The sequence below is a fragment of the Mesoplodon densirostris genome, chromosome 9, assembly GCF_025265405.1.
Source record: "Mesoplodon densirostris isolate mMesDen1 chromosome 9, mMesDen1 primary haplotype, whole genome shotgun sequence".
NCBI classification, from domain to species: Eukaryota; Metazoa; Chordata; class Mammalia; order Artiodactyla; family Ziphiidae; genus Mesoplodon; species Mesoplodon densirostris.
The window spans coordinates 63,237,067-63,253,927 of record NC_082669.1 but is presented as its reverse complement, the minus strand read 5'-3'; positions in this window follow the sequence as shown (position 1 = coordinate 63,253,927).

Sequence of the window (16,861 nt, the reverse complement as noted above, 5' to 3'; positions counted from 1 at the left end):
GGGCTTCTGATCTTGGGGTCTATAAACCCCCCAGCAGTCCATGCATAGAATTTGAGGGTCTATGATCTTGGCTGTAAAAAAATTATATATATTCTTATTTTTGCTACCTCTTACCTGAAATTTAGTATTTCCTTCGATTATGAGTGTCAGCAACAAACCAGTATTAGTACTTGTGATTTTGTCATTAATAGAAATCACAGCTTTCATATCAAATAACAGTCATTGCAGACATCTTATAAAATCATATATGTTCATCACGACTTTGGAATTACAGTAGTTCTCAGACCAGCTGCTAGTTCTTGTTATTTAATGTGCTGTTATAGAAGCACATATATTACTAGATCACAAATTTGGTTTTAAAAAAATATTTTGATAACGGCATTTTCTTTGTCATTCCATGTATGGTATTTTTTATGTTAAAAACATGATTCTGAAAAGAAGCTCTTTGAATAGAAAGGGCATTCCTTTCAGATGAAGAGGCCTGGATTATGGTCCTTGACAGAAAACTTGGGTCAAGTCCCCCCCACCTCCTTTTTCCTTTTGCCCTTTTTTTTGGACAATTAAAATAAATTGAGATAAAATTCATATAAGATACAATTCACTGCATTAGTGTATCTGATTCAGTGGGTTTTAGCATATTAACAAGGTTGTGCAAGAATTATTATCTAATTCCAGAATATTTTTATCACCCCAAAAAGAAACCCAATACCTGTTAGTAGTCACTGCCATTCTCTTGCCCCCAGCTCCTGGCAACCACTAATCTGCTTTCTGTCTCTATGGATTTGCCTATTCTGGCATTTCTTATCAATGGAACTGTCAAATATGTGGCCTTTTGTGTCTGGCTTCTTTCACTTAGCATGTTTCCAAGGTTCATCTATATTGTGTCATGTATCAACACTTCATTCCTTTTTATGGTTGAGTAATATTCCATTGTATGGATGTACCACATACTCTTTATCCATTTGGCCAAGTCCTTTTTTCAGTCTTTGTGTCTACACTTTCCAAATGAAGAGATTAGGGCAGACTATGGCCAAGGTTTCTTCCAGCTTTCAAACCCTGTTTCTGCACCTCCTTTTAGCCCTGCTGTGTTGTTTTGCATAAAGTTCTGCTTAGACTCAGTTCCAGGTCTCCCGTCCTCAAAAACTGACCTGTCAGGCTTCCCTTGTGACACAGTGGTTAAGAATCTGCCTGCCAATGCAGAGGACGTGGGTTCGAGCCCTGGTCCAGGAAGATATCCCACATGCTATAGAGCAACTAAGCTCATGCGCCACAACTACTGAGCCTGCACTCTAGAGCCTGCAAGCCACAACTACTGAAGCCCACGAACCACAACTACTGAAGCCCGGACACCTAGAGCCCATGCCCTGCAACAAGAGAAGCCACTGCAATGAGAAGCCCACACACCGCAACAAAGAGTAGCGCCTGCTCGCCGCAACTAGAGAAAGCCCGAGCGCAGCAACTAAGGAAAAAAAAAAAAAAAAAAAAACTGACCTGTCAAATTCCTGACATGTGTTTTTAAATTCCATCTGTTTAAGTCCACCAAAAATGTTTCTAAATTGGTTTGGAGATCTTATCTAATTTAAGCATTGTGTGTCAATGATCTAAAATAGAATGCTACCTTCTCTTCTCCAATTTCTGTTTACAACATTACAGCAACCAATGAAACTATGATGGGCTGGGCCCATGCATAGGAGACTGAATTTTTGAAGTGCAATCAACAGAAAAAATGCCACGGCACTTTGTATGCCCTAGGGAACAATTCAAGGTCTTATTCTAAGGTTCTCACTATGCCACTCTCAGAAAAAAAATGTTTTTCACCTGTCACTTTAAAATTTCAGCAGATCACAACAGCTTATTTCCACAAGACTGTAATGGATTGGAAGATAAAGGAGGAAAGGGTTCATGGAAATAAGGGACTAGCAATAAATCCTCAAACTGTGTAAGTATAGAGTACTGTTAACAGAGTTCATTTGAGGATCTCAGACTACTTAACTCACGGACTTTCACTCTCGTTTTTATTAGATTATAAAATAGCACCCACTAACTACAGTCAGAAATAACACAAAGGTTTCTTATGCAGCACCACAAATACATATGCAATGTGAGAAAAGAAACAGTAAATTACATATTATATTATTGAATTGTATGCTATCTCCCCCACCACATACATAAATAAAAAATGAACCGTCCATGTTTTATCCCCCCAGCTTTCTCGACATCAGTTGAGCACTGTTTTGCTTTCAGCCTGTTCCTTTGTTACATAACCACACTCGCAATCCATCCTTTCATTTCCTTCCAAGTGCTTTCCATCACGGTGGTGGTGTCTGAAGCTCATTACACCTACTGGCACGTGGTGCTGAAGCATTTACTGTTCTCAGCCCAGCACATTCTTTGCTTGCACATTCTTTGCTTTAGATTCTTTTCCTTGGGAGATAAACCCAAGAAATCTGCAAATTCATACTTAATCTGTCATAGCCCTGTCACCCAATCCAATCCTCTCTAAACAAAATCCTTTTGGTGAGAGGAAGACAATACCCTCGTTTCATAAATAATTTTTCCACCAACCTTAATCTGCTGTCTATGAATATTAATGAGTCTCATCGATTGATGTCTCCATTTTATGTCCAATATCAGACACCTTTCCAGAAAGCTAGCTGCCAAGGTTGCAAAGGAACCTATTTCACTTTCACATTAAATTAGCAAAATTAAAAAGGCTTCTTTGGCATGTAGATTTCCAGAGATACCTCTTTAGCCCTACACTCTGATTTCTTTTACATTGTTCCCAAATTACAGGACAGTCCTTGCAGGAAGGAGAGACAGGTCACTTCTTTTTCGTCTGTTCCAGCAAGAGTTGACTGGTAATTGGTGACCTGATACCATGAAAATTTTTCAGAGACCCATTAAATGTGTTTGTTTTACCAGTCTCTATTCCTTTGCTTGCCTTTTTTTTTTTTTTTTTTGATGCCTTCTTTGTTGAGTCTACGTCCAAATTCCTATGAGATTCTGCTTCCTTTGGCTATTTTTGCCTTAAAATTTTCTGTGTACCGACCACAGATTAAGTGGGATAGATTCCAGGGCTGCTGTTGGCCTAAAAGTAATCTTTTTCAAAATTAGGAGTGTTCTTCTGACAGACTAATTAGAATGCAGCATTCCCTCCAGATGGACATATTAGAAAGAGGAGCCTCTCTGGGTGAACGTATCTGTGTACGAGAATCCAGGGTCTGGCGAGGGGAATGTGGGCTGCATTTCAGCACCTACTCCATCTCCATAGGGCACCTTGGTTATTTTCTCTCTTAAAGCTTTCACATGTTTCCCTTAGCTGGTTCCTTAGGGCCAAAGTGTTTTGGGGACACGAGTGATTTGCTTAGATCCTTCTCAATTACAGTTCACTTTTTTCTCCTTTATTCTTTCTCACAGCATTAATGTTAAACTCCTTGTTTATATGCCAGGTTTACTGAAGCACCCTTAATTCATCTTTCCATCTTTGAGCAATCTGAATAGGAATTCAAATGACATCTTTGGGCTTCTTTGTTTATTGTTAACTTGTTGGAGTAGCTGAGAACTCAGGTTGGTTGATTTTTTAATACATGCTTTCACATGTTCAAAGACTTGTTTGCTGATAGCATTATTTGTTGCTTAAATGACAAACATATGGCCAGCTGCCAGAGGAGCTGTGTTATTCAAGGCGGCCCAGGAAGCCTGCTCTAGGTCTGACTATACCCTTCCTTGCTTACTACTCATGCCTGAAATTCTACCTTAAACCATATTCTTTTGGATTAAGTAAATAGCAGTCCTGTTGCAACACACTACACTTGGAAAGAACTAAGTAGACCACATCAGTCATTGACACTGTAGTGAGAATTAGTGTATCAATTCCTATTCTAAGGGCAGCTATGTGAGAGAAGAAAGATGGTTTGGGGCATGTAATATACTAACCCCCTAGTGGGAAGGTCTGGTTAGGCTGGCAGAATACATCTTGGTCATTTCGAAGGATCCCTCAGAGAATAAGGGACATGGAAGGCAAACTTCCCTTTGCCATGTCTCTGTCTAGAGTAATCCCAGGGTAGCAAGAGATCTAACTTGGTATTAACTGTTCAACAGTCTTGGTGTTTCCCAGTGTGACTGAAGGTGGGAGTCTTGTTAACTTGTTGGAGTAGCTGAGAACTCAGGTTCCTTCCTTTGTCCTACACCAATCACTCCCTGTTTTGACCTTAACCTTTGGTATATGCATTGAACTTTTCGAGGGCCCAGGGTTAGTGATGTTAGCAGGTCAAGACACACACCGAAGGAATTAATTTCTCACATGAACGTGGCCCTCTGTGGAAAGATCTACAGGAGACAGATCATGGATGCAGAAGAATATTGGAGAAATAAGGGTTTTTAAAGATTATCATTAGTCTAGTCCTGGCCCTCTCAAAGTGGGCAGCATACACATCTGAGAGCACAAAGCCACACGAGTTATGTAGAAACTAAACATGGTGCACTTTCCTGAGTGTCAATTTTACTAGGTAATAAAAAATTTTAATGTTAAGTTTTATATTAAAACAAGCTTGACTGTGTTATGGAATGGAATATAGCAGTCACAGGAATGCTAACAAGTACCAAAGAAAATGAACACCTGATCACAGAAGCCAGCTCTTAGATCTTAGAGATCCTCTAGCCTGTGTTTTCAGAAATGATTGTGCAACCACTTAGCTGAAGAACTTCAAAGGAAACTTCAAAACAGTACCGATGCTGGGCCCCTTTCCAAATGGATTCTAGAACACTGATATTTCTCCAAAGCCTCTCAGGTGATTCGAAGGTGCAGCCTTGTTCTATCTATGATGTGCTTCTCAACAGGATCAGCTACATAACTTGTGGGGCCTAGTGCAAAAGGGAAATGCAGAGCCCTTGTCATACATTATTAAAAATTTTAAGATGGCGGCAGCAGAGCGTTAAACCAAGCACAGAGCCTAAGTGTAGGTGCCCAATGCACATGCCTATGAAGTCAGCCCTGCCTCTTAAGAGCCTAGAGAGCGCATTCAGCGCTGCAGCCACCCTTAGAGCAGCACGGAGCACGTCTGCAGGATGGGAAGGAACTGTGCCTTCCTCTACATGCCCTAGTTTATGGGGCCATTCACAGACACCCACACAAACACACACCTGGACAGGTAGTTCAGAGACGCCCCCTGGTAGAAATGTTTAGCAGAGATTAAATGAGGTTTTCCTAATGTGAAAACAACGTTTGCTTCTTTATCTAAGTTAAGAATGAAACTGTCACCTTTTGACTCTAACCTACGTTGGCTAGATTTTAAATTCTAGTTTACGCTCTCTCCCCAGACCACAACCCCCCAACCATCCCTGCACAATTTCTCATACTTCTAAATCTTATCCAGAATTGTAACTCAGATTACTGAGAAGCATTTTGCCCTTTTGACCACAGCTGAGTTAGGTCCCTCTCTGAAATGACGACGTCTGCTTTGTTGGGGGGTGGTGAGAACTACACACACACACAGACACACACACACACACACACACCCCAATATCAGAGAAGGAAAGCCTGGTAGAACCTATAAGGATTACAGAACCCGAGAATAAGCCTTGTGGTAAGGAGGTAAGGAGGCTATCCTTTCCTGAAGAGGGGAATGCAAACTCTGTGCCTAGATAAAGACCTCTGTGAGGGGCAGGAACAGATGCACGTGTGTGGTCCTGGGGGAAATTCAGGGAGGAGAGGACCCGGTGATCTGCTGGAGGAACAGAAAGTGCATTTGTTCTCTTGAGATTCAGCAGCTGGACAAGGTACAGAGAGTTAATGAACCAAGGGGAGGATGGGGTACACAGGGGAAGTCAGAGTAAGCAAATAAAATTCTCATTATGTCGCCTCTGGAATTAATATGCAAGCTTTCCTCTCTCCCAGGGCTTCTTTTTGGCACTGGCTGCTATGAAATACTTGGGGCCAAAGATGGAGCAAAGCCTTACAGGAAAGAAGGTAATTCATGTTTTGGGGAATTTGCAGCCAACCTGGGAGACACAGCAGAGAGAGGAGGCCAGAGCCTGCAGGACTGTAGAGGCTTTCTCAAAAGGGCGATCTACTCAGACGAGTCTGCAGAGAGACCCAGTGTGGCCCATTTTATGAGGACCACTGTTACCTGATCAGCCTTATTGATGCCAGACCCCTGGCAAACTCATCCCTTAATGTCTGAAGACCGTCCTTCAATCCAGAACTTTATAAAAATGACAGAGGATTCATTGAGACTTAGAAAAGCCATATGATATAATGCACCATAAACAGTTTGCTAAATATATAACTGCAGCCCATACATATGTATAGATAGGTGATTACACAAAACAAACCACAAATCCTGCAGGGAGGTTCTTGTTGCAGTGGTCAGAATAGATTTTCAGGTTGGGCAGATATGAGTTCTGCTCCTACCTCTGTGTACTCAGAGACAGAGAACTTAACCTCTCTTAGACTTGTTATCGCTAAATAAAAAAGAAGTTGTGTTCATGAAAGGATGCTCAACATCACTAATCATTAGAGAAATGCAAATCAAAACTACAATGAGGTATCACCTCACACCGGTCAGAATGGCCATCATCAAAAAATCTACAAACAGTAAATGCTGGAAAGGGTGTGGAGAAAAGGGAACCCTCTTGCACTGTTGGTGGGAATGTAAATGGATACAGCCACTATGGAGAACAGTATGGAGGTTCCTTAAAAAACTAAAAATAGAACTACCATACGACCCAGCAATCCCACTACTGGGCATATACCCTGAGAAAACCATAATTCAAAAAGAGTCATGTACCACAATGTTCATTGCAGCACTATTTACAATAGCCAGGACATGGAAGCAACCTAAGTGTCCATCGACAGATGAATGGATAAAGAAGATGTGGCACATATATACAATGGAATATTACTCAGCCATAAAAAGAAATGAAATTGAGTTCTCTGTAGTGAGGTGGATGGACCTAGAGTCTGTCATACAGAGTGAAGTAAGTCAGAAAGAGAAAAACAAATACCGCATGCCTACACATATATATGGAATCTAAAAAAAAAAAAAAAAAAAAGGTTCTAATGAACCCAGGGACAGGACAGGAATAAAGATGCAGATGTACAGAATGGACCTGAGGACATGGGGAGGGGGAAGGGTAAGCTGGGACGAAGTGAGAGAGTGGCATGAACATATGTACGCTACCAAATGTAAAACAGATAGCTAGTGGGAAACAGCTGCATAGCACAGGGAGATAAGCTCAGTGCTTTGTGACCACCTAGAGGGGTGGGATAGAGAGAGTGGGAGGGAGACATAAGAGGGAGGGCATATGGGGATATATGTATACATATAGCTGATTCACTTTGTTACAAAGCAGAAACTAACACAACATTGTAAAGTAATTATACTCCAATAAAGATGTTAAAAAAAAAGTTGTGTTGAATTCCTATTTTATAAATTTGTCTTGAGGATTAAATGAGAGGTGTAGGTAAAAGTCTTAGCATAGAACATAGTAGGTATTCAGTATACATACATATATACTATGTAGTAGGCACACAGAAAGTATTCAATACTAATTATTATTAGCCAACAATACTTTACTTCCCTCGGCCCCACTTTTGGGATTAATGAAATACTTCACCAAGAGTGACTTAAAAAGGAGATGTTAACAGCCATAAAAGGGGAAATCGACAGTAACATAATCATAGTAGGGGACATTAATACCCCACTTTCATCCAAAATGAAAATAAATAAGGAAACACAAGCTTTAAATGACACAGTAAACAAGATGTACTTTATTGATATTTATAGGACATTCCATCAAAAACAACAGAAAACATGTTCTTCTCAAGTGCTCATGGAACATTCTCCAGGATAGATCATATCTTGGGTCACAAATCAAGCCTCAGTAAATTTAAGAAAATTTAAATCGTATCAAGTATCTTTTCCGACCACAACGCTAGGAGACTAGATATCAATTACAGGAAAAAAATCTGTAAAAAATGCAAACACATGGAGGCTAAATAATACACTACTAAATAACCAAGATATCACTGAAGAAATCAAAGAAGAAATCAAAAAATACCTAGAAACAAATGACAATGAAAACACAATGACCCAAAACCTACGGGATGCAGCAAAAGCAGTTCTAAGAGGCAAGTTTACAGCAATACAATCCTACGTCAAGAAACAAGAAACATCTCAAATAAACAACCTAAACTTACACCTAAAGCAATTAGAGAAAGAAGAACAAAAAAACCCCAAAGTTAGCAGAAGGAAAGAAATCATAAAGATCAGATCAGAAATAAATGAAAAAGAAATGAAGGAAATGATAGCAAAGATCAATAAAACTAAAAGCTGGTTCTTTGAGAAGATAAACCATTAGCCAGACTCATCAAGAAAAAAAGGGAGAAGACTCAAATCAATAGAATTAGAAATGAAAAAGGAGAAGTAACAACTGACACTGCAGAAATAAGGATCATGAGGGATTACTACAAGCAACTATACGGTAATAAAATGGACAAACTCTTAGAAAAACACAACCTTCCGAGACTGAACCAGGAAGAAACAGAAAAAATAAACAGACCAATCACAAGCATTGAAATTGAGACTGTGATTAAAAATCTTCCAACAAACAAAAGCCCAGGACCAGATGGCTTCACAGGCGAATTCTATCAAACATTTAGAAAAGAGCTAACACCTATCCTTCTCAAACTCTCCCAAAATAGAGCAGAGGGAGGAACACTCGCAAACTCATTCTATGAGGGCACCATCACCCTAATACCAAAACCAGACAAAGATGTCACAAAGAAAGAAAACTACAGGCCAATATCACTGATGAACATAGATGCAAAAATCCTCAACAAAATACTAGCAAATGGAATCCAACAGCACATTAGAAGGATCATACACCATGATCAAGTGGGGTTATTCTCAGGAATGCAAGGATTCTTCAATATATGCAAATCAATCAATGTGATAAACCACATTAACAAATTGAAGAATAAAAACCATATGATCATCTCAATAGATGCAGAAAAAGCTTTTGACAAAATTCAACACCCATTTATGATAAAAACCCTCCAGAAAGTAGGCATAGAGGGAACTTACCTCAACATAATAAAGGCCATATATGACAAACCCACAGCCAACATCATTCTCAATGGTGAAAAACTGAAACCATTTCCTCTAAGATCAGGAACAAGACAAGGTTGTCCACTCCAACCACTATTATTCAACATAGTTTTGGAAGTTTTAGCCACAGCAATCGGAGAAGAAAAAGAAATAAAAGGAATCCAAATCAGAAAAGAAGTAAAGCTGTCACTGTTTGCAGATGACATGATACTATACATAGAGAATCCTAAAGATGCTACCAGAAAACTACTAGAGCTAATCAATGAGTTTGGTAAAGTGGCAGGATACAAAATTAATGCACAGAAATCTCTTGCATTCCTATACACTAATGATGAAAAATATGGAAGAGAAATTAAGGAAACACTCCCATTTACCATTGCAACAAAAAGAATAAAATACCTAGGAATAAACCTACCTAATGAGACAAAGGACCTATGTGCAGAAAACTATAAGACAATGATGAAAGAAATTAAAGATGATACAAACAGATGGAGAGATATACCATGTTCTTGGATTGGAAGAATCAACATTGTGAAAATGACTATACTACCCAAGGCAATCTACAGATTCAGTGCAATCCCTATCAAACTACCACTGGCATTTTTCACAGAACTAGAACAAAAAATTTCACAATTTGTATGGAAACACAAAAGACCCCAAATAGACAAAGCAATCTTGAGAAAGATAAACAGAATTGGGGGAATCAGGCTCCCGGACTTCAGACTACACTACAAAGCTACAGTAATCAAGACAGTATGGGACTGGCACAGAAACAGAAATATATATCAATGGAACAGGATAGAAAGCTCAGAGATAAACCCATGCACAAATGGTCACCTTATTTTTGATAAAGGAGGCAAGAATATACAACAGAGAAAAGACAGCCTCTTCAATAAGTGGTGCTGAGAAAAATGGACAGCTACATGTAAAAGAATGAAATTAGAACACTCCTTAACACCATACACAAAAATAAACTCAAAATGGATTAAAGACCTAAATGTAAGGCCAGACACTATAAAACTCTTAGAGGAAAACATAGGCAGAACACTTTATGACACAAATCACAGCAAGATCCTTTTTGACCCACATCTTAGAGAAATGGAAATAAAAACAAAAATAAACAAATGGGACCTAATGAAACTTAAAAGCTTTTGCACAGCAAAGGAAAACATAAACAAGATGAAAAGACAACCCTCAGAATGGGAGAAAATATTTGCAAATGAAGCAACTGACAAAGGATTAATCTCCAAAATATACAAGCAGCTCATGCAGCTCAATAACAAAAAAACAAACAACCCAATCCAAAAATGGGCAGAAGACCTAAATAGACATTTCTCCAAAGAAGATATACAGACAGCCAACAAACACATGAAAGAATGCTCAACATCATTAATCATTAGAGAAATGCAAATCAAAACTACAATGAGATATCATCTCACACCAGTCAGAATGGCCATCATCAAAAAATCTAGAAACAATAAATGCTGGAGAGGGTGTGGAAAAAAGGGAACACTCTTGCACTGCTGGTGGGAATGTGAATTGGTACAGCCACTATGGAGAACAGCATGGAGGTTCCTTAAAAAACTACAAATAGAACTACCATACGACCCAGCAATCCCACTACTGGGCATATACCCTGAGAAAACCATAATTCAAAGAGTCATGTACCAAAATGTTCATTGCAGCTCTGTTTACAATAGCCAGGAGATGGAAACAACGTAAGTGTCCATCATCGGATGAATAGATAAAGAAGATGTGGCACATATATACAATGGAATATTACTCAGCCATAGAAAGAAATGAAATTGAGCTATTTGTAATGAGGTGGATGGACCTAGGATCTGTCATACAGAGTGAAGTAAGTCAGAAAGAGAAAAACAAATACTGTATGCTAACACATATATATGGAATCTAAGGAAAAAAAAAAAAAGGTCATGAAGAACCTAGGGGTAAGATGGGAATAAAGACACAGACCTACTAGAGAATGGACTTGAGGATACGGGGAGGGGGAAGGGTAAGCTGTGACAAAGTGAGAGAGTGGTATGGACATATATACACTACCAAACGTAAAACAGATAGCTAGTGGGAAGCAGCCGCATAGCACAGGGAGATCAGCTCGGTGCTTTGTGACCAGCTAGAGGGGTAGGGTAGGGAGGGTGGGAGGGAGACCCAAGAGGGAGGAGATATGGGGATATATGTATATGTATAGCTGATCCACTTTGTTATAATGCAGAAACTAACACACCATTGTAAAGCAATTATACTCCAATAAAGATGTTTAAAAAGAAAAAAAAAAGATGTTTCTGGCCAGGTTCTGTTCCAACCTTTTAAGACATTCTTGTCCTAATTTCGTGTACTTGGCTTGACTTCTACGCCCCACAGGCCCTTATCCACAAAAAGCCTAAAAGCCTGGGTCATAACAGGCTCCATAACAGGGCCGATATATGAATGAAAAGACCGATTTCTCAGCCTCTGTCTCCTGCTGTTTTCAAATATCACATTGGGAGTTTGAGTTGAGAATGCAGTCCAGATTTGCTTCCTCATCAGTTTGGACAATGCTGGAAAATGAGGTGGCTCCTTTTACTTCTTCCTATGCATGTCCACAGAAGAGACCTCAAAACTGTGTTTCTCTGAGCTACCTTCTAGCAGCCAGAGAGAGAACTCACACAGATCAGAACTTCTCAGGGAGCACAAGCCCTTCAAAAATGCATCTTTGAGCATTCTGTTGCAAAATGAGATAAGTAAGGATGATGAAGTGAGATTTTTTTCAACAAAGCTTTTTTTTTTTTTTTTTTTTTTTTGCGGTATGCGGGCCTCTCACTGTTGTGGCCTCCCCCGTTGCGGAGCACAGGCTCCGGACGCGCAGGCTCCGGACGCGCAGGCTCAGCGGCCATGGCTCACGGGCCCAGCCGCTCCGCGGCATATGGGATCCTCCCAGACCGGGGCACGAACCCGTATCCCCTGCATCGGCAGGCGGACTCTCAACCACTTGCGCCACCAGGGAGGCCCTTCAACAAAGCTTTTAACTGAAAGGATTATCCTCTGTGCTGAGATTATGGTTTGCTTATGTTTGGGGTATCAAGATGTGCTTTTTGTGTGTGTGAAACAATAGAGAGAGTAGATGGGAGTGGTTTTTTATTTTTATGGCCTGACTTGGAAAAATAAAAAGTAGGCAAACCCATGTTCCCCCCCACTACCACTCAATTTTTTTTTTTTAAGTTATTTTTACCAGCTCATGAAATAAAAAAGCTGGAAACCACTGACATGGACCACCCAGGCTGTTTGGGGAAAGTAAATAACTTCCATATTAGCAGCTACCTGGAACATTTGCCCCCAGACCACAGACCCCTGGGCTTTTGCTGCATAAATTATTTCATGTCTCTTATACATGTGAATATGGCAAATGAGGGTGAAAGGAGCTTTATGAGAGTTCATAGGTTCCCCCAGTAAACCAACGGTGTACTAGTAAGGAGGGATGCAAGGTCAAGTGTGCTGCCTCCACTCCCACCACTGATTCAACCTTTCCTTTGTGTAAACAGGCCTGAGAACATTCGCTGTTGATGTTGATCCAGTACTTCCAAAACAGTATGTTAATATTTTAAAACTTTAAAAATAAAATGTCTTTTGTTAGAGCTTCAAAAGCTGGTTTTGTTTGTGTTAGAAAAGACCACTTTTTATTTTGGTTGGGGTCCAATATTATAAAATTACTCCTTTCATCATCATAACTAGTAGGTCCCAAACTTCACTAACCATGACGTCACATTTCCAGTAATATATTCTGAATTATGTGATGTTTTGCACTGTCCTCTCATGTTTGCTGATGCTGCTTCAGCAAGTATTTCTAGAACTCCCTGAGAAAAGCTTATGTGGTTCTCTGAAGCTTTCCTGGGGGTAACGTGATGCTGCAGCCAGCCATTGGGCCTTCACACCATCCCATGTCCCCCAGTCATTCTACTATTCCGGGCTTTTCCTCCTGGGCATCGGTCTCCCTCATCTTTTCTTCACCTCTCAGGCCTTTGTGATTAATTTCTGCTGCCCCTTCCTGGAATAACTGCTTGTTCAAATCCTTCCCCTCCTCCAAGGTTCAGCTCAAATCACATTTACTCTAGAAATTCTAAGATCCCTAGCATAAAAATAGCCTCTTCTCCTCATTTTCCTGATGCACTTTGTACCCCCCAAATCCAAGGCACATGTGATGAATGCTGAAATGGTTATTTTTATGTTTATCTTCCTACCATTTCCCATTACCATGTGAGCTTTGGATGTGAGGACTCTATGGTATTCTTTTTTTCTTTTAACTCACTGAAGCACTGGCAGATTATACTGAACATAGTAGGTCTGGTAAATACAAAATAAAACTCAATTGTTTTAAATTCTCACTAAGTTGTATATGACTGACTGTCATACCTCTCCAGAATGTGTAAGAAAAAACTTTGTTTTTCCCAGTAGGAATTTTTGCTCTAATTGGTCCAAGGAGGGAAATAACAAGTTTTGAACCTTCCAGGAAACCACTCAGGATGGGTAGCCTGAACCACATTCAGGAAGGTAAAGTGCCAAAGAAGCATATGGATGCATGACAAGAATCCCCACTGTGTCCCCCACCAGTCACTCCAAACAATACCAGTGGCAGATTTTGCACAGCATTAGCCTCCTCTAACCAGCCATCATTTCCTCTTAAAAAAAATAAAAATAAAAAGAGTTAAGGGCAAGTAGAAAAAAAGTAACTTTGAATTAAAATCTTAGCTTTTCTTTGAACATCCAGATGATTAAATGAAATCCAGACAAAAGCAGGCAATTTCCAAAAAATAAAACCCAGCCGGGGCTATCTGCATTCCCTCATGTTTCTTCTGGTAACCTCGTGGTAAAGTGAAGTAATGATTGATTCGGAGAGAATTATGGCTATTATAAACTGTAATCAGTGGTGGATGAGAATAATTACACAGGGAAAGGGGGAAAAAGCTGAAACATGGCTGAGCAGTGTTCTGATGGATGAGGAAGTCATTTCCTGGCTGTTAATGACTGATTTTTCAACAGTCAGCACACAAGCTTTAATCCCAGAGGCAAGAAGGGGAAAGAAATGGCCACACTATTAAGGATGCTACTGATGTAACCTTGCCAATTTTAATCTGAATATAGTTGGTGCCTGGCCCCCTGTCTGTCCTTGCTTTTGTTCCTGCAATTGCAGACATACCCTTCGGGGGTGAGGTTAGGGCTGGCCTTTATCTGAGAGACACCAGGAAGAGTTATGGTTGTAGAGAACTTCCCTATATCATGGTGGTGGTATATAGCATCCAGATGTCACAGCCTTGCAGGCTGTTAGAACTGGAAGGGCCACAGAAATCACCTAATCTTGTCTGTTCATTTCATAGATGAGCCCAGAGAGGTGAAGTAACTCGTTCAAGTCACACAGCTGATGGGCTTTAGACTTAAGGAGAAGTTGCTCACACAGGACCAGAAGGGAGATTGGCTTTGTCAAAGAGGCATGATGGGATCTCTTTGAGGGAGACAGCTTTGCTAAACCTGTTTCAAAATTGGCATCAGCTTAGTCTCTTGCCCTTTGAGACAGGCTCTGGAGTTCAATATTCTGCTTGCATGAGTTGTTATGGGTGAGATTACAAGAGATCTGAGGGGGCATGGGTTTGTGGAATGATCTGTTTTGGTTTACAGACCAGCTGAGAGAACCCAGTTTATCTTATCATTTGCAGCCATAAAACAAGATAACTGATGGAAATGGAGGTCATAAAACTGCAAAGCAGGACAGTCAAGAGTCAGTTGGTGACAGACAACCCCCGCTTCAGAGCCCCATGACTTTGAAGAGCCTTTTGAATACTTCTGTGAAGTACTAGGTCTCTCTCTGGCCTCCAGTGCAGAGTCCCCTAAAGCAGAGAAGATGGGCAGTGGTGATGAGCCAGTGACACATTCCAGCAGCTCTCCTCTCTCCTCCACTCAAGGACAAAGCACATCCTAAGGAATGAATGGATCATCTTCTTAGAAAAATATGACTGCCTCTGAGGCTAAATTATGTCAAGATATAAGATCAGGAATGTCCAGATGCTGTTTATCCCATCTTAATTAAATTTGGACTTCTTTGGGGGAAAAAATACCTCAGTTCCAGGAAAAGTTGTTTTGACTCTGAGGCTACTTGGACTTTGTTTTATGAAAACAAACACTTTAATCAAGATACCATTTTTCCTGAATTTTCACTGTAAAGGTATTTTCTGAAGCAAACTCTCTTGAGCCAATAATAATTGAATGATAATATTCTAGTCAACACTGTTAAATCATCTCAGTTTTTCCTCTGTTCCCACTTTTAGTTTCCTGAGATTATTTTCATCAGGATCAATCTCTTTCCAGGTACATTTTATAGTAATGCTTTGAGAAATTATTTGTCTATCTGGCATTCCCTTCCCCTTCTTCAGGTAAGCACACCTTACTTTTCCTTTAGAGAACTGTGACTCCACACTTCCACAGGATCCTATACATTTACAAATCCCAGAGCAGCATCCCAGCCCACCAGCACCTGATCCCACAGCAATCCACCCCACTAGCACTCCCCATGACTCCAAATGCAGAAGGGGGCTGTGATCCTGATGGGCCAGTCCAGGTCCTCTATTCCCAAACCAGAATGATTGGCATTGAAATGGTCATTTTTCTTGAACCTTGCTATATGGATGCTGAGAGAGAGTGTGCACGCCTGATCAATTTGGAGCAATAGCTGTAAGGATATGGTTTTTGAGTTGCCGGTACTATCTTCCCAACTGTAGGGAAAGAGTAAGAGCAAGAGAGAGAGGAAAGAGAGACTGAGGGAGAAAGAAACCCTATATGTCATCTAAGCCCTTGGATCCAGCAGAACCCGACTTTTTAAATCCCATTAACTGTGGACTTCCCAATTATGGGAATGGATGGACTCCCTCTTGTACTGAAAACTAGGTTGGATAGAATCTCTCTTACTACTCAAAGTCCTGACAAAAACTAAGGCTTTTCATTGGGCTTGCTCTGATTTAAATTTTGGCCAAAATTGAAATACTTATAATGGATTATAAATTCATTTTTATAATTACTAGCTTTTGCTAGTAACAAAGGCCTATAGTACTTTATATAGCAGAAAGTAAACATATCTTTTGACTATAACTTGGATTTCCAAACCCATTATGCACCTAGTTACAACCAATCTTTGCATCATATGTTTAGAATGAATGAACAAATGATTGAACAGACAGATGGGCTATAAGTCTTTCAGATATCACCCAGCACCTACTGGAAGCCTCCATCTTGCCAATGAGTTACTGGAGTGAACAACTATTTTTCTTAACCATGTATGCATGAAAATACACACACACACACACACACACACACACACACACACGCACCCCAACATTGTCCTACAAGGATTTACCAGAAAAAAAGCAAAAGCTCTCTGAAGAAAATATTTGGAATGATTGTTTAACATGTTGTTTAAGGAAGCATGCCGTTCCCCCATAGGTAATAACAAAGGTGGGATCAAATTTTCAGAACTCCAAAGGGATGAAGAAACTCCAGAGGGGAAATTCGGACATCTGGCTCAGCATCCCATCCCCTTTCCCTCGGAGGTCCCCCCTTTTCCCGCTGCGTCTCTAAGGATCAGGTCGTGCATATGAGCCTGTTCCTCATAGCCTCCACCTCGCTCTGCACACAGCCTCCAGGATGAGAGTGGGGCATACACTGAGGTGCAAGTCCTGAGCGCTCTCAGGTGTGGAGGTTGAGTGCTCGAG